The 26,505-nt window shown below is 34.3% G+C and overlaps 1 long non-coding RNA gene and 1 pseudogene across 1 annotated transcript; one reads left to right on the forward strand and one right to left on the reverse strand.

Annotated features, from left to right (window-relative positions):
• Positions 1-1,097: 1,097 nt before the first annotated feature.
• LOC113080341 (uncharacterized) lies at positions 1,098-8,528 on the reverse strand. Its single transcript, XR_003281840.1, has 4 exons — positions 8,453-8,528; positions 7,761-7,838; positions 7,112-7,196; positions 1,098-1,253 (listed from the first exon to the last, which is right to left on the reverse strand). It is a non-coding gene; the product is annotated as an uncharacterized LOC113080341 (long non-coding RNA).
• A 3,719-nt stretch (positions 8,529-12,247) lies between these two features.
• On the forward strand, positions 12,248-26,465 carry LOC113080332 (NLR family CARD domain-containing protein 3-like; annotated as a pseudogene).
• Positions 26,466-26,505: the final 40 nt, after the last annotated feature.

Here is a 26,505-nt window from a genome sequence, read left to right on the forward strand (position 1 = left end):
TTATTTAGAATGTTCCAAAAACGTTGAAATGTCCAGTTTGCTTAATGTTCCCAGAACGTTTTTTTATGGTTAGTATAACGTTCCTACAACGTTCTTAAAACTTACATTTCATAAAAGAATATAACGTTCTATGAACGTTTATTTAGAATGTTCCAAAAACTTTGAAATGTCCAGTTTGCTTAACGTTCCCAGAATGTTATTTTATGGTCACCATAACGTTCCTACAACGTTCTTGAAAGTTACATTTCATAAAAGAATATAACGTTCTATGAACGTTTAATTAGAATGTTCCAAAAACGTTGAAATGTCCAGTTTGCTTAACGTTCCCAGAATGTTATTTTATGGTCAGCATAACGTCCCTACAACGTTCTTGAAACTTACATTGCATAAAAAATATAACGTTCTATGAACATTTATTTTGAACATTCCAATAACGTTAAAATGTCCAGTTTGCTTAACGTTGCTAGAACGTTATTTTACAGTATGGTCAGCATAACGTTCCTGCAACGTAATTTTCATTTAAACACAATATTCTATTAACATTTATTTGGAAAATTCCAAGAACGTTAAAATGTTGGAACTTTATTTTATGGTCAGCATAATGTGCCTACAATGTTCTTTCCACTTAAATTTTATTAAGAATAAAACATTGTATAAACTTTAATTTGAACATTACAAAGTGTAGCTTAATAAAATTTTATTTTCAGGTTAGCACTGTTGCAACATTCTCTTTCAGCATAACATTTATTAACACAACATTCCAGATCCAAGCAAGCATTCAATTACATGTGCATTTCAACAGGTATCTGAATTATTAAAGATAATCACTTTCACTTTCAACACATTGAACAGACTGGTGAAAATTTCATATCTTGTAAAAAAAAAAATGTAAGTCCCCTGTAGTCAAATATTAAATCTAATTTTTTTGCTATAATTTGTCTTTAGCTTTGTGCTTGTGGGCTGGTATTGGCATGCTATAGGAAATTATTCTTAGATGTGATTGGTTATTGGATTGTGATGTAGCAATATTTAATGCCACAAAGACAAAAAAACAGCATAAAAACTTGATTTTCACTACAGAAGAACTTTAATATTTAGTTTAATATTTATGACAATAAACTATTGCTTCATAGCTAAATATAAACTATCATATGAACTTTTTATTATTAAAAACTTCTATCTGAATTTGTGTTGGGGGTGTGGGTGCTGAAAAACTAGCACTGTGGGAACTGTCCGGTCTCTCCGCGCTCCATCTGTAAAGTAAACAGATTAGCTGATGTTACAAACTGTGTTATTACAAAATTCCTATGAAATAATAAGTCTACTGCCTAGACTTTCAATGGAAAGACAAAAATGATGAAAGATTATAAAAAAATACAAATAATTGTCTAAATGGGTGTGAACAACATGAGGGTGACACAGTTAAACTTTCTACTTGGACAATGCAGCCACACTGCTCAGTTTAAATATGCAGTAAAATCAGTGCTGTTAAGTGTTATTACCGTAGCCTGGTAATACCAGACTCTGCTACTTCACTTTGCTTCGTAGACAGAGTCTGGAATGGCATAATAGAGAAGTGTTTTCTCTCTCGCTAGGGGGCGCTTGTCTGAAGTTTAAAATCATTGGTTACCCATAAGCCAATCAGATACGTTTAGTTAAGACGTATGTTATGCGCCTGTACAGCCGCATCGAAGCACAGACATCATGCATCGAACTCAAATCTATGATTGAACTTCCACTGTAAACCTGTTGTAAACACATGATGATGCGAGCGAAATACCAGAGTGAACATGGCTGTAAACGACTTTTGCAGATTATGCGAAGTTAATCTACGCATCTACGTCACGGCTCTCAGCCCGCCCTCTGTTCGTTGATTGGCCCGGCTGTTTCCAGACCGGTGGCAAACAGAAAGCTCTGACGCTGTATCAGACTGAGTACAGAAGCGAAATGAAATTGAGCGGAAGTAGGAAGTCTGACGTAGTCAGGCTATTATTACCGTACCAGCGTAATGTTATGCTAAACTTATTTGATATTAGAATTAGGGATGGGTCACGATTTTTGAATATTCGATTAGTTGATTTAATGATTTAAGGATGTGAACCGTGCCCGAGCATCTCTTACCCCCAAAGCCCAGTTCGGGTGACTGTGATTGCTCTGTGCTGCGCTCGGACGCGGTTGGTTGGAAGAAGTGGGCCAGAACGCGGTTCAGTTTAATTAGTGTGCTGTACACCTGCAGTGTGAGCAACCGCGCGAGGGAACTACTGACACGTGCAGCATGATTAATTGAAAATTTTGGAGGGGCAAACGCCATAGAATTATAAAGCAATATGTTGTGAGAGGGTCTTCTGTCTCACCGCATCCCAAACGACTCAAAATAATGAACCACAAAGTTAACAGAATGATGCAGTCCACTAGTGTTCTCAAAAGACCCGGTACTTCGGTACCAAGTCGGTACTAAAAAATTTAAAAGTGACGGTACCAGGTTTCTTTAAGTACCCGTAGTCCCGAGGTCCCGTTCAAACCCAGTTCAGCGCTATGATTTCCGCGAAGCAGACAATCTCAATCTCAAAATTGGAATCTCAAAATCCAGTCATGAAAATGAAACTTACATTTTAATATGGACAGTCATGGAATTTGTCAAAGTTAGCATAAATGAATCAAATCAAATCTCCATATGGACCAGTGTCTGTAAATGTTAAAACGCAAATGTTGCTTGAAATATGAATCCGTGTTCTGCGCGTCTCTGTGTGTATTAATGAATGGCAGAGACGTGCGGGTTTGTTTACTACATAGACTGAAGCGCATAATTTCAGCATCTGAGCTTCAGAGTTCTCTCTCCATCAAGAGATCTTTTCAGTTTCTCACACATGCAAAAGAGAGAGCGAGAGTCTTACCACGCTGAATCGACACGCTATATGTAAACTATTCTTTATTGTCTTTTCCTGTAATGGAGTAAATTTAGAATTATTCATATTCATTTTTGAACAAGCAGAAGACATACCGGTTTCTCCGGTAGTGGGCGGAGCTAATGCGCAAATGGCAATTTCATTGGCTGGCGCTGATCTAGTACCCTCCCCTGTTTTGATTTCAGCAAATCAGTTTGACCGAACGCAGACAACGTGATTAATACTCATGAACCCAGCAGCTCATCAATTCATAGTGCATTGTAATACATTAGTATGATAGTAGAATTAGTAGTAGTATTATCTTTTAATAATAATTAATATGATCTATTACTATTTTTTTTTACAGAAACCATCAATGACCAAAAATATCTTAAGCATCACCACCAGTCTTAAGTTCAGTTAAAATGACAAATATGCATTCATTAGGCCTAAAAGTTAATTTTTACATAAAGACATTGTGCTAGAAATATTACTATTATTTAGTAAAATGTATGTGATACTACTACTACTGTTGAAATAATTTATAAAACTTAATTTTTTAAAGAAATAAATCACAATATTTCTTCCACGTTTTAATTTGACTAGAAAATCCCCTTTATTTACCAGAAATAAAATGTGTTTACATTTCATAAATTAAAAGACAAATTAAATTTGGGTGAAACTTGTTTACTGTTTTTCATAATTATATAAATTGTAGAAAAACTTTAAACCAAATTGTAAATAAGTAAAAAGAATGGCATTGGTTTTATTTTTAGTGCTAAAAAGTTATTTTTTTTTAATTAGAATATTTTTGTGTTTTGCTTTGGTACGGATAACCGTGGATTTTCACTGGTATCGGTACCGAATACTGAAATTTTGGTACCATGACAACACTCCACTCCACTGTGCAGAGCGAGAAACTTCCTGTCTCCCACGTAATTCGTGATTACGAGCTAGCTGCTTTAAAATTATTTGTTATTTGTTGAAGGACTAAAATGTAATATTCCACTGGTTTGATAACCATAAAATGTTTCTAAACCATTTAAAAATTTGACTCGTTATGTTGATTTTTACATATGAACATGTTATGTTTTTATGTTCACATAACACGTTATGTGACTATTCGCAAGCTTTTAATTATGGTAAGCTTGGAAATAATATGTAACGTTTTAATCTAGGCCTGTAGCTATCGAATATTTAAGTAATCGAGTATTCTACCAAAAATTCCATCGATTAATCGAGTAATCAGTTAAAATGCGTTTTTGCTTAATTAAAGTGCAATATTAATTATGCAAGAGAAAATAAGACTCCTGGGTCTCTTAAAATGAACAACTAAGTTTCCTTTTATATAAAAAAATATTTTTATTTTTTAAATGCATAGAATGCAATGCATACATAAAAAATAAACATTTAATCACTACCCATTGTTTCTCTGTCTGTACTTGTACTGTGAACAATGACAATAAAGTTATATATAAAGTTAAATTAAGTGCATTTAAGTGCCATTCAATTGGGGTTTTAAATAGATGCACATTAAACACATAAAACATTAATTTAATTAATCTTTTAATTATTGAAAATTAAGCAAACTTAACTTTTCAGTACTAACCCGCAATAACTTAAATAAACTGGACTTTTATTTTGACGGGTTGACATACCTTTACAGTTCTGTGTATGTGATGTGACGCTAGTTTTAATCAAATCAAATGGTCAAATGCTCATGAAGTGATTTTCAGTGCAGTTCTTGAGATGTTCTTCATGTGTTCACGTCCTTATTTGGTGAGACAGCAGACGCTGAAATCACCGCTAGCGTCATGCGCGCTTCCGTGTGTTTAATGAATGAAGACGCGCTTCTGCTCCATTCATTACCAGAGACACGCAGAACATGCAGGATTCATATTTAAATAGACTGTTCCGGCTTAATATTTACAGATATTAGTCCATACTATGATTTGATGTAAGTGCAATGACCTATTTTCGATTATTTCATTCAAAATTTGGCAAATTCCGTGCCATTCCGAGTTAAACTGTAAAATCTGTTTTTATGACTGGATTCCGTGATTCCCTCCACGTTTTCTGCGTCGCGGAAATCATAGGGCTCTAGTTGTGGTATGCCAGCTCTATCTTGCAATGGACACACGCCACGACGTTCTCTTTACGTTTGCCCGCGCCCTCAAATCAAAACACTACTGACTCCTTGTGTCTCCTTTCGCTTTGTGGGTGACGTAAATGCGTTGTGTCACATAAAAAAAAAATAATTGAGAAAGAACCTGACGTGAGATTTTAAAATAAATTAAAAGAGGCTTCGAGGCAGAGGAATTTGCTTCGATAATTTTTTTAATCGAGTTACTCGAGGAATCGTTTCAGCCCTATTTTAATCGCAATAAGCTTTGGGCTTTGTTACTTTTTATTATAACACAAAGCCTCAGGCTTCTGTCAATTTTAAGATAAAATACAAACAATAAATGTTTTTTACGCTCTTTAATCTGTAGTGAGATATTCGCCTCCTTTCATGCGGCATGCATGTGAATCAAATATTTGCAGCATGAAAATAATAACGGATAAATATTTGAGTGCATGTTGAAAAAAAAATATAGAACAATTTAATACAAACCAGTGTCTCTTGAAATAAATCAATTTGAGTTTAAAAAATCGTCAGTAAGCCTATTGCTGTTTTTCGTTTTTAACGTGAAGCATGACAGGTGCCACTTCCTTTTTTTTAAATTACAGGTGTAATATTCAATTTTACTTCATGCAATGTAACATGATTTCATTGTCGTAGTTTTGACTTAATTACTAAAATATTATGACGCTAATCTTTTTTCTTTTTTTTTGAGAAGGATAAACTGATCAAAACTGCTCAACTCACGGTCTTGAGCTGGTCGCTTTGTAGGCTATTTAAAAAACAAACAAACTTGAATTTAACAAACATAAAATGTTCCAATCATATTTCTGAATTAAATTAATAAAGAATCGAAACGACCAGCCATGTAAGGCTCTATAATTAGTTCTCTTGTTTCAATTAAAAGCTCCCCCTCGGTTTGTCGGGCCCATATAAGTACTACCTACTTTTTTCATGGAAGAGGACAGAATCTGACAGGGTAACAGAGATGGACAGAGCAATGGCCCGGAGCGTGAAGCGCAGTCTACAGGCCAGCGGGGAAAGGGAGACATAATCAGAGGGTAGTGCTGCCAATAACTAGAACTGTGGACATGCTAATTTTTTTTTAATAAAAATATGAAATAGGTTATTGTTATAAATACATACATTACATTTAATATTCAAATTAGTGCCTTCATTCAGGCTGTTCACAACATGTTTTAACGCATACCGTGTTTTATGACATTCTGTTTAACACGTAATGTGTTTTAAGCCTAATAATCATGTCTGAATTAATCTGTTCTAATCTTAATCTGTAAACTTCATTTAAAAATGCTATGAATGTTCATGCTCATTTTAAAAAAACAGAAATGTCATAGGCTCCTACAATCTAGTGAGCAGTTGATAATAGACGGACTGTTATGTTATTAATTGCCATCATTCGGATTTATATTAATATGCTTTAGCAATCATACAACCATTAATTGGCTTGGGTTAGGATAGACCTTTCTCTAATATATTCAACAGTTTATCATCATACAGACTAAAGGCCTGAATAGTCTCTCTCCCTCTCTCTCTTTTTATGTGTGTGTGTTTATGCGTGTGTGGGTGCATGCGCAGGAGGGGGGCAATTATTGACCACTAATCGAATAATACAAAGCGATTATCGATTATTACTTTTGCTTGAAATGTACATCCCTAAATAGAATGCAAACTAAGTACATAATAAATATTATTTATTCAAATACATTGTGAATATGGAAACATTTTAATTTGTGTTGAATAAATACATTTAATTGAAATGATTTGTTGGGGAGTGAGGGGAACTAAAATAGCCTTTAGGCCTATTTCTGAATGAAATAATAAGTGACTTGTGTTTTTTTCTCTCTCAAAAAATAAAAATAAAATAAAAATTATACGAGTAGCATATTTTAAATATGCAGCAAACCTTTTAAAATATTTTTTAAAAAATTACTTTGTAATTTAATTTTGTCAAAATCCCTAATGGTTGGTTAACGTTTAACCGGTTAAAATGAACATCCCTAGATCAACTATTCAGTAATTTCTGCTGATTTCAGAAAAATGTTGCCAAGTAAATATAAAGTTGTCCTGAACTGTGTCCTACCTAGTGTGTCTTGAAAAGATCTGCTGAGTCTTCTTTTCAGGAAGTAGATCTGCCAGGATCATAGCTTGAATGACTGATAATGTTCCTGAAGACAAAACACAAAATTAGAGAAATTTAACTCACAATTAAGTAACATTTATGGACAGCTTATTTTTATAATCATGTGTTAAAACATGGCAATGTGTAATTACTTATAGGAATTAAATTTATATTATCTATATATATTATATAAAATATATAAAGATATATATTGAATATCACAAAAAATTTGCCAATATCAAGATTTTTTTACATATCGCTGAGCCCTAATCTGAATCAAACATGACTGGTTCTTAGATGTCATGATGTCATTCTTGTTGGACTTTAGTTGGTTTGTTATTTTTCATCTGTGTATTAATGATTTGATTAATCTAATATTCAATTAGATTAGAAACATAGAACTTATAAAACAAAAGTATAGAATTGCTTCAGAAGACTTAACATTTGTGCTGCTGGTCATTTCTGGTCACCATTACATCTGCATTAATAGCAAATCATCAAAAAATAAAAACAAAAGTACAATGTATTTAAATAACTGTTTTTAACGTGACAAATTACATCTGGTACAACTCTAAAGCCCATCAATTTGTTTAATGTGAATAGTACTTACCGGTACTTCATTTCAGGCCCATATTATTGCAGCCTTCTTGCTGCCAATACCACCACACCTTCACTCTCTACCTTTGCACTGAAAACATTGATTTCAAAGTATGACAGCAATTTGTTAGTATGAATTTTAAATTAGACAACGTGAGGAGCAAATAACTGTAAAATGTTAACTAACGTTAATCAGCCATTATAAACGGTCTCCAGCCCATTTGTTAAACATTCGGCGGATTTAATAAACTTGATCAGCATCAGATGGGACATTCTAGATGAAACCTACAGATATTCAGTAATACTGAACACAAAGGTTAAAGGGGTTTTAATGCAGTGAATGTGTGTTCGCTTTACCTCGCTTCAGATCTGAGGCTGGAGTGACGGTTAGAGATCAGCGTCTCTCTAACGGTAACATTAGTTTGAAAATAACGTTACACTTTTGCGGGACTCGTCTTACGCTGTGTTAATGTGATAAACCACAAAAATACTTCTTAATTTACCAATGACGAACTGTTATTTAACACTTAACACCGTTGATAACTTTTATATAACTTAATGGTGCGTTATCACCTTGCTCCTGTGCTAACCTTAGCTAGAGTTACACACATTTTGATAATTAAGCTTGTTAATTTTCAGATAAAGTTGACTTTAGAGTGCTTTAAATGGGATTAAAGAAGCTCGAAATGCTTAACGTTAACGTACCTGTATTTTTTACCATGACCGCGTCGTGTCTCGCGAATAACGTTAATCCTGCTGTGATCCCATCAGCGAGTGAGTGAGCGTGGTAGTGTGGATGAGCGGAGTGCACGTGACATGACTGACTGAAAAATGCGCGCGGTTTTTGAAAAACACACCATAGACAGTAAAAGAAATGGACACAGCGACCCCATTGGAACTCAATTGAGACAAGTGAAGTCCATTTTTAGCGTTTTTTAGCACTTCCGTTTCTGACGCGCAGACTCAAACGAAGCTTGACGATGTCAGCAACCTGTCTGACAGATGTAAATCTTCTAAGTGGCTGTGCGTGCAAACTGCCATCGTTAATCTTGCAGAGACGGCGAGCTTGAGCGGGGATTTCTTTGGCGTGAGTGAGCAGGAGTAAGTATTCTGATTAATTATTTTGTATAGTATTTTAAAATGTAACGCCACTACGCCATATTAAGTTAATTGCCTGCGAGCTTCTCCTCCTGTCTGTACGGTAATGCGACAGAGAGACGAGTGGTTATGACGCAATCGTTAGCCTATTTTTTACAAAAACTGTTTATACGGGGCCATAATGTAACATAGAAGGTAATGGAGCCCTTTATACATTGTCGTGTATCTTTAGAAATAAATAATGGACAAACGGAGTCTTTAAACGTCTCAGATGTAAAGTTATTCGCTGTCAAAGTGACGCAAAAATGAATGGGAGTCAATGGGAATGCTAACGCAAGTGAAGTTCTGCTAAAAGATGGCAGCCCCCACCCGACTTCAACTTCCGGTCGAGTTCCTTGCCCCCTGAAACACACAGATATTATTTTGTCGAGTAAAATAATTACTTTTTTACTCTGTTTGAAAACACGAATTATGTTCATTATTCTTTTAAATATTTTGTGGTCAGCCATTTATACTTAAAAAGAATAGATTGTATGGTAGATTCAATAAATTAATATGTATTTTTTTAGCTTGAGTTCTGCTTAACCTAAATAGCTTTTGAGTTCAAATCACAAATTAAGATGAAATAATCTTTTACATTTTTGAGTTAAATTAATTAACTTCAATTGGCAAATTTCACTTTTACAGTGTATGCCATTCACGTAATACCCCGAAGTGACTTCAATAAATTCAAAAAGATATATAATTAATAATTATAAATTACATTCAGGCGATTAGCCACCACATACTCAAGGTTGTAGTTTCATATTTAAATACATTTATTTTTCTATCCTAATGTATTCCATTGTATTCTATTCATGTTTTATATAGCCTATAAGAAAGAAGTTTCTCTCAACATTATGATAACGTTCATAATAACCTGAAAATATAAGGACATGCTGTTATCATAATATTTTAGGATAACACCATAACAACATTTAGCAATTAATTAATTTAGAAATTACATTAATAAAATTGAAAGCTCTAAGAATATTGTTCTAAAATTGTTTTCTCTCAACATTGGGAAAATTAATTGAGTACAAATAACGTCTTAAAGATGTTCAGATATCATTGTGCTAAGAACATTATCTATCAACCTTACAAGAACATTAACAACGTTATAAGAACATTCATCAAGTACAGATAACGTCCTAAAGCCATTCAGAGAACGTTGTTCTAAGAACGTTTTCTAGAGACCCTATAAGAACATTCATCAAGTACAGATAATGTCCTAAAGACGTTCCGAGAATGTTGTTCTAAGAATGTTTACTGTCAACCTTATAAGAACATTCATCAAGTACAGATAACGTCCTAAAGACGTTCCGGGAACATTGGTCTAAGAACGTTTTCTAGAGACCTTATGAGAACATCCATCAAGTACAGATAACGTCCTAAAGACATTCCAAGAACGTTGTTCTAAGAACGTTCATCAAGGACAGATAACGTCCTAAAGACGTTCCGGGAACATTGGTCTAAGAACGTTTTCTAGAGACCTTATAAGAACATCCATCAAGTACAGATAACGTCCTAAAGACGTTCCGAGAACGTTGTTCTAAGAACGTTTTCTGTCAACCTTAGAAGAACATTCATCAAGGACAGATAACGTCCTAAAGACGTTCTGAGAATGTTGTTCTAAGAATGTTTACTGTCAACCTTCTAAGAACATTCATCAAGTACAGATAACGTCCTAAAGACGTTCCGGGAACATTGGTCTAAGAACGTTTTCTAGAGACCTTATGAGAACATCCATCAAGTACAGATAACGTCCTAAAGACATTCCGAGAACGTTGTTCTAAGAACGTTTTCTGTCAACCTTAGAAGAACATTCATCAAGGACAGATAACGTCCTAAAGATGTTCCGGGAACATTGGTCTAAGAACGTTTTCTGTCAACCTTAGAAGAACATCCATCAAGTACAGATAACATCCAAAAGACGTTCCAAGAACGTTGTTCTAAGAACGTTTTCTAGCGACCTTATAAGAACATTCATCAAGTACAAATAACGTCCTAAAGACGTTCCGAGAACGTTGTTCTAAGAACGTTTTCTGTCAACCTTAGAAGAACATTCATCAAGTACAGATAACGTTCTAAAGACGTTCCAAGAACGTTGTTCTAAGAACGTTTTCTAGCGACCTTATAAGAACATACATCAAGTACAAATAACGTCCTAAAGACGTTCCGAGAATGCTGTTCTAAGAACGTTTTCTGTCAACCTTAGAAGAACATTCATCAAGGACAGATAACGTCCAAAAGACGTTCCGGGAACATTGGTCTAAGAACGTTTTCTGTCAACCTTAGAAGAACATCCATCAAGTACAGATAACATCCAAAAGACGTTCCAAGAACGTTGTTCTAAGAACGTTTTCTGTCAACCTTAGAAGAACATTCATCAAGGACAGATAACGTCCTAAAGACGTCCCGGGAACATTGGTCTAAGAACGTTTTCTGTCAACCTTAGAAGAACATCCATCAAGTACAGATAACATCCAAAAGACGTTCCAAGAACGTTATTCTAAGAACGTTTTCTAGCGACCTTATAAGAACATTCATCAAGTACAAATAACGTCCTAAAGACGTTCCGAGAACGTTGTTCTAAGAACGTTTTCTGTCAACCTTAGAAGAACATTCATCAAGTACAGATAACGTCCTAAAGACGTTCCAAGAACGCTGTTCTAAGAACGTTTTCTGTCAACCTTAGAAGAACATTCATCAAGGACAGATAACGTCCTGAAGACGTTCCAAGAACGTTGTTCTTAGAACGTTTTCTAGCGACCTTATAAGAACATTCATCAAGTACAGATAACGTCCTAAAGACGTTCCAAGAACGTTGTTCTAAGAACGTTTTCTAGCGACCTTATAAGAACATTCATCAAGTACAAATAACGTCCTAAAGACGTTCCGAGAACGTTGTTCTAAGAACGTTTTCTGTCAACCTTAGAAGAACATTCATCAAGGACAGATAACGTCCTAAAGACGTTCCAAGAACGTTGTTCTAAGAACGTTTTCTGTCGACCTTAGAAGAACATTCATCAAGGACAGATAACGTCCTAAAGACGTTCCAAGAACGTTGTTCTAAGAACGTTTTCTAGCGACCTTAGAAGAACATTCATCAAGTACAAATAACGTCCTAAAGACGTTCCGAGAACGTTGTTCTAAGAACGTTTTCTATTAACCTTACAAGAACATTAACAACGTTATAAGAACGTTCCAAAAACATTATTTTAATAACGTTTTGTACTAACATTTACACAACTTTTAAAGAACGTTAGTGAATGTTGTGGGAACGTTCCCTGTTAGCTGGGATGTAGGATCATACTACTATGACAAATGAGGACGTCAGAACGGCCGCTCGTCGCTGTTAATCGTTACCAAAGTCTGCAAACACACAGCAGTCTAACAACAGGAAATCTTTTACCAGAGACTTTACTTCTGAATCGCACCGCGAGACAAACAAGCAATAATATAGGCCTACTTCTAAATATCTGCTGTAGTAAACAAGACTCGAGGTAAGTTTTAATACATTTTCCGATTACACTCAGTAAAAAAAAAAAAAAAAAAGGATTTATTTCATACAGTAAGCTTGATTTAAATATAATTTGTGTTCCGAAGATGAACAAAAGTCTTACGGGTTTGGAACGACATGAGGGTGAGAACTTAATGACATTATTTTTATTTTTGGGTGAACTTTCCCTTTAAACCTCAATTCAGAATATAACAATTAGGGGTGTAACAATTCACTTGTTTTCTCGATGCATCGATTACAAACCCTGACGCTGCATACTCATCGATCTTGAAACATGGATTTTTGAATCGTGAATTGTTGAAAAATATATACACATTAAATTACTACAAGCACAAATTAATTAACAGCCCTAAACCAACTGGGTTCAATTTTCACACTCAAAAATGTAAGCAGATTGTAAATGACTATTCCCAAATGAGCTTATATTTTGTGCCACCTGTCAGACAACTTGGTTATTCTTTATGGCAATATATTTGTTTGTTAACAACTTTAGTTTATATAGTGTATATAGTAGTTGAATAACTGCCTTGTTATTGACCTCAGTAACATATTATCATATCCAGGTGATACTGATCATCTGACTATTTTCACAAAACAGTGTTGAAGCTTGAACTGAGAGTTTAGCTGAAGTATGTCAGAGGAACAAGGAAAATACTTTCTGTCTGAGATGAGTCTCTCAGAGAAACAGAGGTGAGTCTGAATCTATTTTCAGAGAATCATCTTAAACACTACTAAAATTTCTTTCTTTCTTTCTTTCTTTCTTTCTTTCTTTCTTTCTTTCTTAATTTGCAAATACATTTAAACTATACATGAAACAGGGGCTTTATGAAGAATTCAAACTTAATAGAAACTAACTAATAAACAGAGCTTCTACCACGACTGCAGATGTTTTGGGACTAGAGTATGAATTAATTTCATCAGTGCAATTTAACAGATTTTTGAACATTCAAAAAGTATCCAGTAGATGCTAAACATTTAAAATATGAAAGGCAAAATCATTATTAATGTATTTGCAAAAGTACAAATTCATTCACTCTCTCACAGCATTTTTTCGGTCTGGGTGATACAACACTAGTGTTATTGTAACAATAAAGTGTTATTGTACACAACTTTTTAAATTACACTGAATAAAATGTTTGTTTTGTTTTTTTAATTGTTGTGCAAATGCCACAGTCAGTCAGTGTTGTTCTTTCCCCTCCTTTGTCTCCTCTGTATCACTAGTGTGAGACCAGGCTCTCATGTGTCCAGCTCTGCGTCTGTGAAGAGTGACCGTTCAAAAGATAACATGCCTTACTTCAGTGAGAGAAAAACACCACCTGCCAAAAGGTATTTCATTTATTTTATTAACATAAAAGTCACACATAAACTGTGATATAAATGTTATAAGCGAATATCTAATTTGAATTTATTTTTTAGTTTGTATTATAGAAACTCTGAAAGGTTTATCAGGGTGTTTAACCTTTTCACACATGAGTTTCAAATATTGCAGCAGACCCCCCACAGCTTTTTAAAATTATTATTATTAGGTGACTGTTATTTTAGAATGTATCATCTTATTGTTTACATGGCGACATGTCATGCTTGTCACGTGACTCACCACATTCCTGAGACAATAGCTGAAAATCAGTGATGTATCAATTTTATTTAATTGTTCCTGTTTTATTTAAAAATATTCACAAATGTGTTAAGTATATTATGAAATAACTGATATTCCAATTCTCAAATATGTGTTAGTACATGTATTTGGTAGTTCAAACACCTTTATGATAACGTACCATATTAGTTGATCTATAACGGGTGATGAGTGCCACCATGTTAGTTTGTGCTGAATCCGAGCTGTGGGAATAACATCACTTAAATTCATTCTCTCTTCCTAAAATTAAAGTAAGTTTCTGGTGAACAGAGAGAAGAATAGAGAAAACTTTATTGTTAACTACACTGTGTATATGATATCAATAAAATGAGTTGTCAAATTAGTTTCGTAAGGATCATTTTTGTCGCTTACCCATATGTCAGTGTGTATTATTTTACAAACTAGAAATTTATATTTTGCTAATACTTATATGAACTTAAATGCCAAGTGCTGAGTGTGTCTCTGACTCAGTGCCAAGAAAAAAACGAAAGCAGATTTGAATTCAGCAGCTGATCACATGAGCTGAACATTCTAATCACACTGGTGTGATCCTACGTACTAAAGGTTTACTTCACTACCAAAATCAAAATTTCCTGATAACTTATTCACCTCCATGTCATGCAAGAGGTCTTTCTTTTATGGAAGCAAAATAATGACATATGTCTTTGAAACAAAAAAGCATGCTGAATAGCACAAACTGAAAAAAAAAAAAGAATTGCGTTAACAGTTCTTGCATTTTAATGCCTTGTATTTCCATAGCTTGCATTTTAGGTCCTGAAATTTAACATAGTTGTTCATTTAAGCTGTCAATATTTAAATTCAAAATATTTCACACACCTTTTCATAATAATAAAAAAATCAATAATTCAAATTCACATTCCAGAATCCACTTCCAAAATATTCAATCTGTTTTAAAATATGATGTATAATATTCGACAGGCAGATTTTGGTCCATTTTATTTCACTTTCCAAATTCGCTTCCACAAATTCAGTGGTTAAAATTCGGCAGATAATTCGCCATTTCACATCCGGGAGCTGCAGGAATAGCAGTAGAGCACAGAGGCATGATCTCCATCTGCTGTCAGTCGCTCACCAGCAGGTGGTGCAAGCCGCTGTTGATTAAGACCAAAACAAGTAATTCAGTTAGTTCAGTGTATGTTTAATTCAACATCTTCGCTGTTACCACAAACGAGATTATAATGGCGTTTTACCCAACGCTGAAGTACAGAACTGACATTACATTTAAGGAAAACATATATTGCTTTGGTTGTTTAGTTTCCGTAAATTTGAGACATGGCTTGTGTGACTCTGTGCTGTAATACTGGGGATCCCCTCAGGTCACACTCCAGTATTCCCCAATGATGAGGAACACTCCTCAATCAATTAATACTGTGATATAAGACGTCAGATCTCAGAATACACTTTATTGATGATTATGCGAACTATATACAGGCAAGCAAATGAGGTCAATAGAATGCAACACGCTGCATTTTCTTTATAATTGCTTTCCATTTCCACCGATCTATAAGTCGACAGTCCCACAAAGATATCAATACCATGATTAGTTTTAACAATATGCGTCCACTTTATATCAACATTAAAGAATGAGTTATCGCACCCAAGGGGCTGTCTGACAATTCCACTGACTGAGTTAAAAGGTCCAATGTGTTTTAATTAAAATTTTAAATGGCACACTGTAAAATTCTAAACCTTGTATTTCTCATAGTGATTTTCTACACGTGAGATTTTGCCAATACCTCCCTTCATATATGTACAGTACACAATTATATACATATTAAAGAACCCTGGAAAGGGTTTTTCATGTTCCAACAGTTGTAGTGCATTGCTAAACACAAGACTAACTTACTACAGGTTAGATTTAGCCAATATCTCCCTTACATTACGTACAGTACATACTTTTTTTTTTTAAACATTTACCCAAAGGGATTTTTTCATGTTTCACAGGTTGTAGTACGGTGTTTATCATGTATTTCATGTACATTGCTAATATCTGCCTTAGTGTATGTGCCATTCACAATTATTTAAAACAAAAAAAAATGTGTAAAACCCCAAAAGGGATTTTTCATGTTCCAAAGATTGTATTCTAAAATATTGATGTACTTTATTTACAGCAAGGGAGGTATTAGCAAAAATTTACCTATAGTATGTAGTGTTGTCATGGTACCAAAACTTCAGTATTCGATACCGATACCAGTGAAAATCCACGGTTCTCGGTACCAATTTCGGTACCAAAGCAAAACACAAAAATATGCTAATTAAAAAAAGAAAAAACACTTTTTATCACATTAAAATAAAACCAATGCCATTCTTTATACTTATTTACAATTATGTTTAAAGTTTTTCTACAAGTAATATAATTATGAAGAACAGTAAACAAGTTTTACCCAAATTTAATTTCTCTTTTAATTAATGAAATTTAAACATTTAATTATTTTTTTGTAAATAAAGGGGATTTGCTATTCAAATCTAAACATGGAAGAAATATTGTGTGATTTATTTCTTTACAAAATAAAGTTTTATTAATTTTTTGAAGAGTAGTAGCAGTATCACATACATTCTACTAAATTATAGTAATATTTCTAGCACAATGCTTTTATGTAAAAATGAACTTTTATTTTGATGGGCTACTTTTATTTTGACACTGGTTTTACTCATATGAAACGGTAAAATGCTTGTGAAGTGACTCAGAACAGTTATGGTAATTAGGACTGTCACTTTTAGTTCGAAAATCGATTGCACAATCGATCGGACCAACCAAAATATGTTTCAAAAATGAAAATAGGAAATCGATTTTAACCAAATATGTACACTATTCATTTTAAAATAATTAAACAATTAAAAAATATAGATGTAACAAACTCACAAACAAGGATAAAAAGAAAATAAAGAATTCCGAAAGTGCAGTATGCGTTGCGAAAGCTAGACAGAAAATACCAGCAATTTTATGTGCCTATAAGACCCAGTGGCGTCGAAAGTCTGGAGGTCTCACGACACAGTAGACACGAATTCGCCTCATTTGTGCATCTAGTTACAGGAGATTCTGAGTTATGAAAAGGACCATTGACCACTTTTGTGGTGGAAAACTGGCAGTAATACCCCCACCTTGCGCAGCTGTACCTGAGTGTCCCTGAGACATCAGTGTGGTCAGAGCGCGTTTTCTTTTTGAACAGTTGTTTGAAATGGATTGAATCATTATTTAAAATAATCTTGGAGATTTTTGAATTGCTTAAATCATAAATGCAGTCGGGTTGAAGCCTGCAGTGATGTTTTTCTTTTGTTATGGCAGCCGTCCCCTCTGCATATATATTTTTTCCAGAATGTTGCACTCATGTTGCTGTTTGTTATTCAGCACGAAACTTCATGCCAATAAATAAGAAATATTGCTGACTTGTGCGTTTCCAGCGCTCTCTTTACGTTTGTCCGTTATTTGACGTTGAAAAAGGAAACGTCTTTTTTTTTTTAGACAAGGAAAATCGATTTTACAATCGATTCAATGAACACTTATGTCTTAAAATCGAAAATGATTTTTTCACAAAAGTGAGAGCCTAATGGTGATGTTGTTTATGTATCTTTGTCCTCACTGAGACAGCAGATGCTGAAATTACCGCAAGCGCCATGCGCTTCAGTCTATGTAGTAAACAAAACCGCACATCTCTGCCATTCATTCATTCACACAGAGACACGCAAAACATGCAGGATTCAGATTTCAACCAACTTTTGTGGCTTAACATTTACAAATACTGGTCCATATGGAGATTTGATTTGATTAATTAATGTTAACTTTGACAAATTCCGTGACTGTCCATATTAAAATGTAAGTTTCATTTTCATGACTTTATTTTGAGATTCCGTCCGCGTTTTCTGCTTTGCGGAAATCAAAGCGCTGTATGCATCAAGAACCGGGTTGACCGGGTCCTCGGTACCACCAGTACTTACAGAAACCTACACTGTAAAAAATTTTGCCGTTAAATAACAGTAATTTTCTGGCAGCAGGGGCGCCAGTAAAGTACTGTTAATTTACAGCTCTTAACCATTAATTTACCACTCTTATTTTTTAACAGTATTTTACCGTAAATTCTACCATGGAAATTAACTCCACTCCCACTGCTTCAAACAGTTCTAGTTTTTAAAACTAGCATTCCTATGATGTTAGTACTATGAACTTATTTCATTTGAGTCCACTGAGAAGGAACATTTCTTAATATAACGATGCAAACACTTAATGTGCAGTAATAAAGTAACTAAATACATGACTTTTACTCAAATCACTGCAGCTCATTGTCATCTACACCGCACATGTATGTGCTGAAGTACTTAACACAGAGATCGTCACTGTATCAGCAACTCCACATTTACTGCCTTTATATAAAACAGCAGAAAATCAGAATTTGTGGCTCATCATTGACTGAAGCACCGGCTCTACTCTCCAGCACAATGGTGAACAACAAAACTACATTAAACTAACAGATCTCTCTTGTGCAAACACACATTAATACAGTCAAGTTCAGTATTTACTCTCATTATCAGTGTATGACTTTGCCTAATTTTTTTTCTATGGATGTTCACAATTATTTTAGTTAAATTAACTTTTTTTTCATTTGGTAAATCTGACGTTTACATTTTACAGTATATTACTGTTTTTCCTTGACTTAACGGCAACAAACTGTAGAAAAACACTTTTTTTGCTGGCAACCATTAATTTACGGCAAGAAACAGTAGAAAAACAGGTATTTACTGGCAGCAGGGGTGCCAGTAAATAACTGTTTTTCTACAGTTTGTTTCCTGTAAATTAATTACAGTTTATTACTGTTAAATTATGCTTCATGCCGTTTTTTCTTCATCTTAAATCTTTAACCCTTTAAACCCCACAAGAAAATCCTCAGTTTTAAATGAAGACTTATAATGTGTGCACACTACAGAGTGCTTGAGTAACACTGAATCAGTGAAGTTAATGAGATAGTTCGGTGATTAATTGATGATTGAGCATTAGTGATAAACACCTGCAGAATCACTGAAGGAAAGAGAAACACAAGATCTACAAATGACTTCAGCCACAGGCTTAGATGAAATCAACTGAATAAAAGAATACATAAAATCTCTCAAGATCTGATTAAACAACTACTAAAACAGCTTCACCAGATTCACATTACTAACCAGACTGACTTTATTTCTGTCAGATGTCTACAGAAGATCTTATGGAGAGTTAAATAGGTTTAGGTGTTTTTTTTCACTACCATGATGGAGATCAGTGTTTACTTTAGTTGGGCTCTTGAACGTGACTTTTCAACAACTAAGGTTTTTTTTTTTTTTTTTACATGCTGTAACAATGCGCCTTTGGAATCTGTTATAGCAAAACAAAAGTACACAGAAGAGAAAAAAATCTGATATTGTTGTTTATAGATTGACAAGAACAAATACTATTATTTCTGATCTACTCCCGTGTCTCTTCTCTTATTGATACTACAGCATAAGAAGGAGCAATGCTGAGCCATAAGTTATGAAAGACTGTTAAGAAAACTTCACTCATAATAAAAAAAAAAAAAACCTTTGCTGAAGTTTAGACAGAAACATCAAGAATCAGCGTATGAATCACAACAATGGTGACAATCCACAAAATAAATAAACATATCAGTTCTGAACATCACAACACATGCTACTAAAACTTAAAACAAATGCCAAATGATAAGCACATAAGAATTCAAGAAAATAAGTGAACAATTCAGGGGCATAATTTATTCATGCCGCAATGCATGCTGGGAATCATGGATGAGTTTTATCCTGCGCTGGTACCCAGCATGCATTGCATCATGAACCTTTTGATTGTCACCATTGTTGAGATTCATATGCTGATTGTTGATTTCTCTCTTTGAGTGTTGTGGAGACTGCTGCCCGAAATATTTTTTAACTAAAACTAGTCATTAAATCCATAAATACTGGTTATCACACTACTTTTCAATCTTACAAAATTGAAGAAACAAAAAAAATTGTGTCATTCACTCAAGTATTCCAACACCAAATTAATATTTGATATATTATTAATATATATATATACTATAGCAACACTTTAAGTCAGTCTAGTAGATCATGCCTGACAGAAACAGCCATAATCACTTGACTATCAAAATTAATATTGCTGTAACAGATGTATCACGAAGATACAAATACAGCAATGAAACAAAATGTAAAGTGCAAAAGTCAAGGGTCAGGAGACCAACTACAGTAAACACTGATCTCCACAATGGTAACATCAAACGAAACAGTAACATTATCATCTAAATCTCTGTAATTCTCAGTAAGATCTTTCGATCTCTGATCTCTGATCTGATAGAAATAAAGTCAGTCTGGTTAGTAATGAGTGAAGTTGGTAAATCTTCAGTTGATTTCATCTAAAGCTGTGGCTGAAGTCAGTTGTAGTTCTTGTGTGTGTCTTGTTTCTTTTTTCTTCAGTGATTCTACTCATTAACAGCAGCTGTTGATCAGTGTCTGAATTCACTCATTAATTTTCATTCTCTGTCAGGTGGACTATATTAGTTAAATCATGTAGGGAATAGTGAATGAGGGTGTAGGGTGTGATTTGAAACACAGCCGCTGAGTGTCGACTTTGAACGTTGTTAATTTACGATATATAGCAGCAGGCTACCTTCTCGAAAATGATGAATATTACCCAGAATGCACTGTTTTAATGAAAAACAGTATGTTACTGTCGAAATTTGGCCGTTTTTTTACAGCGATTTTTAACAGTGTACTGTCACATTTTCATTTTTTTTGTACCGACTTGGTACCGAAGTACCGGGTCTTTTGACAACACTAATAGTATGTCAGTCTAGTCACTAGGGATGTACTACAACCCCTTGGAACATAAAAAAAAAAAAAAAAAAAAAAAATGTGAATTACAGTTATTTCTTAAGATTAATTATATACTGTATATACACTGAGCAAAATGTAAACTGTAGCAAGTCAGTCTGGTCACTAGCAACATACTAGTTACATACAACATTTTGAACATGAAAACCCTCTTTTTTTTCCTTTTTTTCTTTTTTAAGTATTGTAATTTTTTTCTCAAAAAATATTTGTGTAGTGTCAATACATACGGCAATAAATGTCGAAGGCGAGTTATTGGCCATATATATGTAGTCAGTTTGAGTAAATAATTAATTTACTGTAAACTGATTAATTTGAATAAATTATTGTACTTTGTTTCGTTTTGAGGTAAATTTGCAGATGGTCCCTAAAGCAGCTTAGGCGAATATGCATCAAATATCAAACATAAAACTACTGCGCTTGGTTTTCTTTTTACGAAAAAATGGTTTGGTGAAACTATGTGGGTTGTTGGCTCATATACTGGGCTCATGTGCTTAAATGTACATAATATACAGTAATATACTGTATTTATTAGATGCCGAATTTAAGAATTTAATATCTTGAGGCAATAAAAGATGTTCATGTAATTTTTTTTTTAAGGGGAATATTTTTAATGCAATTTTTCTTGTTCCGTAACTTGCGTTCATATGCTCATCTGTATGTAGTTTGCAACATCAGTATGATCTGAGTTTGGTCTTTTAATTGCTGTCACTGCATTTGTGTGCTGAGCCATGTAATGCGTTTTCTTTTCTTTAACAGATTTCGGAGGGAAACAGCGTGAAACCTTGAGCGTTCGTTCATATCTGTGTAACTGTCCATATAGTTCGCATAATCATCAGTAAAGTGTATTCTGAGATCTGACATCTTATATCACAGTATTAATTGATTGAGGAGTGTTACTTGTCATTGGGGAATACTGGAGTGTGAACTGAGGGGATCCCCATTATTACAGCACAGAGTCACACAAGCCATGTCTCAAATTTACGGAAACTAAACAACCGAAGCAATATATGTCTTCCTTAAATGTAATGTTAGTTATGTACTTCAGCGTTGGGTAAAACGCCATAATAATCTCCTTTGTGGTAACAGCGAAGATGTTGAATTAAACATACACACAATCAGCTTTTCCACATGTCCTGATAATCAAAACTTCTACTTAGCGCTTGCTTCATTTCAGCAGATCAGTTTTTGTAACTGTATTACTTAATCCACCTGTACTGAAAGCACTGTTAATGCAATGCATTATTTTTTCAGTTTGTGCTATTCAGCATGCTTTTTTGTTTCAAAGACATATGTCATTATTTTACTTCTATATTCTTTCTTCAGGCAACAAGAAATTAATGTTTTTGAGGAAAACATTCAAGGATTTTTCTCCATATAGTGTACTTCAATGGTGCCCAGAATATATATTTTTTTAATATTATTATTCTGGAATAATAAAACTCTATTAAACTCTTTTAATGTAAGGATGCACCGAATTGAAAATTCTTCACTGAGTGGAAGACTGAATACCAAACACTGCTGTTCTAATTATTTCTCCATGTATTTTACCAATTGTTTTTTTTTAACCATTGCATAAATTAAATAGCCAAAATGTGCTTTTTACAGTTTTGTCTAGCTTTTCAAAATAAATAAATAAATTACAAAACAACTTTTTTTCTTTTTTTTACTGTACAAAGGGAGCCTGACTTAGCAGAAGATAATTATTTTAAAACATTAGTTACAAGTTAAAATATTACAGATCACAGTTTGAACACTATGTGTAAATGTGTTATAATAAATGTATTAGCTGTGGTTATTATAATTATCATTATTTTTATATTACTTTATTTTATTTTGAAAATGCATACATATGTTACTGAGCAGATGACAAGTAACACAGTTTCATCTCAGATTTTCGTTGCGCTTTGGACTTTGAACCCTGCCTAACAAACAGATCTGCGGAGCTCAGCAGCTCTGTTTGAATTTCTGCAATTTGTGTGTGTATTAGAAAACATAACGTTCTGAATTTTATTTACTAATTGTATGAGGCCATTTCATTATTTTAATCATCATAGAGTAACCAGCAACAACCACCATTCTTCTTCTCATCAAGATATTCAATGCAGTATATACAGTCTTTCTCTGCCTATGCTTGTAATGATTTCTGAGTCTTTCTCTGACAGTTTTAAATGCTTCCACACTGCTGACATGTGTGCTGCATTAGTGCATCTCTGTATTTGATCATGTCATGTCATTGCCAATTTATTCTGTCTTTCTGCTTATTCGGCCGAACACCGAAAGAGCTTTTTTGTTGTTGTTATTTTTGGCTGAATAATTTTGGTTGTAATATTTGGTGTATCCCTATTTTAAAGCTAATGCTTTCTTTTTATCATTGTTAAATTTTTTTACAAGAGATTTCTGTAATATTTTGCCTGTAAATGCAGTATTTTATTTTATTTATTTGTTAACAGGCTTCAATATGAAAATTCAGATTTCCAGACTCACAGGAAGCACGAGACTTTCAAAGATCATCTTCTAGTGATTTTTCAGGTAAGAAAACATGGTAACACTTTAGAATAATGGTCCATTAGTTCAAGTTAGTTAACTACTTAACATGATCTAAGCAAGATCAATCCTTCTACAGCATTTATTAATCTCAGTTGATGTTAATTTCAACATTTACTAATGCATTATTCAAATCAAAAGTTGTGCTTGTTAGCATGAACTAACAAAGAATAACTGTATTTTCACTAACTAACATTAACAAAGATTAATAAATACAGTAATACATGTATTGTTCATTGTTTGTTCATGTTAAAGCTGCAGTAGGTAACTTTTGTCAAAATATATTTTTTACATATTTGTTAAACCTGTCATTATGTCCTGAAAGTAGAATATGAGACAGATAATCTGTGAAAAAAATCAAGCTCCTCTGGCTCCTCCCAGTGGTCCTATTGCCATTTGCAGAAACTCCATCGCTCCCGTTAAGAAACAACCAATCAGAGCTGCGGTCCGTAACATTGTTTGTGTTCAAAATGTAGAAAAATGTATATAATAAGCGAGTACACCATGAATCCCTTTTCCAAACTGTGTTTTTAGCTTGTCCTGAATCACTAGGGTGCACCTATAATAAGTGTTTATATTCAGGCTATTTTAGATTGCTTCGGGGTACCGCGGCGGAGTAACCCAGTACCTTTGTGATTCTTCATAGACATAAACAGAGAGAAGTAGTTCCGGCTACAATGTTCTTCCGCAAGACGCAAGCAGTTCTGTTTATTAACCGTTAGAGCATCAAAAGTTAACGACTGAAGCTTTTATGAATAATTAACTAAAATTAACTAATGGACCATTATTCTAAAGTGTTGCCGAAAACAAGTGTTTAATGTTTCTAAATGTTATCAAACACACATTTTTTATTTTTATTTATTAATTTATTTTTGCTTTCTTTGTAGGATCTTGAGAGCAAAGTAATCACATTCTTGAAGAATGAGTTCGAAAAGTTTAAGAAAATCTTAAAAAATGAGAACTTGCAGTCTTTAGTGAAGGCCTTTAATGAGAACAGATGCATTATCAAAGAAGCAGCTCTTGATCTCACACTCTACTTCCTGAGAGAGATGAAGCAAGATGAAGCTGCTAATACTCTAGAAGGTAAGAGACTCATGACCATCTGTCACTTATGAATCTATTAGAGAAAGTGGACTGAAACTGGTTTATTTATTTTTTTCCTGTTTTTAGATGATCTTATCTTCATTCATCAGCTAAAATGCAGCCTGAAGAAAAAGTATAAGTGTGTGTTTGAAGGAATTGCAAAGCAAGGTGACTCTACACTTCTGAATAACATCTACACAGATCTCTATATCACTCAGGGTTGTAGTGAACAGGTCAATACTGAACATGAGGTAAGACAGATTGAAGTTACTGCCAGACGTCATGAATCCCAGGAAATACCAGTTGATTGCACAAAGATGTTTGAAACACCTGGACAAGAAAAGCAGATCAGAACTGTACTGACAAAAGGAGTTGCTGGCATTGGAAAATCCATCTCTGTGCAGAAGTTTGTTCTGGATTGGACTGAAGGAGAAGAAAATCAGGATATCAGCTTCATATTTCCTCTTCCATTCCGAGAGATGAACTTAAAGGAGAGCGAATCACAAAGTTTGATGAGCCTGATAACTCAGTTTTTCCCAGAGACAAAAGGACTGAATCTTTCAAGGAGAAATAATTTCAAAGTCATGTTCATCCTTGATGGTTTGGATGAATGTCGTCTTCCTCTGAACTTTGAGGGTAATGAGACATGGTCTGATGTATCATCACCAGCATCTCTGGATGTTCTCCTCACAAACCTGATCAAGGGAAATCTGCTTCCTTCTGCTCTCATCTGGATCACCACCAGACCAGCAGCTGCCAGCAAGATTCCTCCTGACTGTATCGACCGAGTGACAGAGATACGAGGATTCAATGATGCGCAAAAGGAGGAGTACTTCAGAAAAAGATTCAAAGAAGAGAATCAAGCCAATTAAATCATTGATCATGTTAAAAAATCAAAGAGTCTTTTTATCATGTGCCACATCCCAGTCTTCTGCTGGATTTCAGCCACTGTTCTCCAGAACATTTTAGAGGAGAAAAGGAGTAATGATGTGAGAAATCAGGCTGATGACTCCTCTAAAACACTGCAGAAATCAAATACTGAAGACACTCCTAAGACTCTGACACAAATGTACACACACTTTCTCCGCTTTCAGATCCAGCAGAGCCATCGAAAATATGGAGAATATAAATCAAATATTTTCTGGGATGAAAAGGCAATTTTTTCACTGGGAAAACTTGCATTTCATCAGCTGCAAAGAAACAACCTGATCTTCTATGACACAGATCTGGAAGCCTGTGGTATTGACGTCTCTAAAGCATCAGTGTATTCAGGCATGTGTACCCAGATCTTTAAGGAGGAAAGAGGAATCATTCTTGGTACCACTTTCTGCTTTGTTCACTTGAGCATTCAAGAGTTTATTGCAGCCCTTTATGCACATCTGTTTCTAGACATCCAAAAGCAAAGTGTGTTTGTTCAAGACTCTATGAAACAGGAAAATCATGGAACCATGATTGATTTGCTAAAGACTGCAGTGGACAAGTCACTTGAGAGTGACAATGGACACCTGGATCTTTTCCTTCGCTTTCTTCTTGGTCTGTCACTCCAGTCCAATAGACTTCTCTTACGAGGTCTGTTGACACAGGAAGACCACAATGATGAGAACTATAAGAAAATAGTTCAGTACATCAAGGAGAAATTTGAAGCTAATCTGTCTCCAGAGAGATCCATCAATCTGTTCTACTGTCTGAATGAACTGAATGATCAAACTCTGGTGAAAGAGATTCAGACCCACCTTAACAAAGTAAGTCTCTCATCTTCTGATCTTTCTCCTGCTCAGTGGTCTGCTTTGGCCTTTGTTTTGTTGACATCAGAGGAAGAGATGGAGGAGTTTGAGCTTCAGAAATTCAAGAAATCAGACGAGTGTCTCATTAGATTATCATCAGTCATCAAAACCTGCAAAAGAGCTCTGTAAGTAATTAAAAAGTTTTTATTTTTTATTTTTATTTTTTTAT

This window comes from Carassius auratus, unplaced genomic scaffold (genome assembly GCF_003368295.1).
Source record: "Carassius auratus strain Wakin unplaced genomic scaffold, ASM336829v1 scaf_tig00030951, whole genome shotgun sequence".
Taxonomy (NCBI): Eukaryota; Metazoa; Chordata; class Actinopteri; order Cypriniformes; family Cyprinidae; genus Carassius; species Carassius auratus.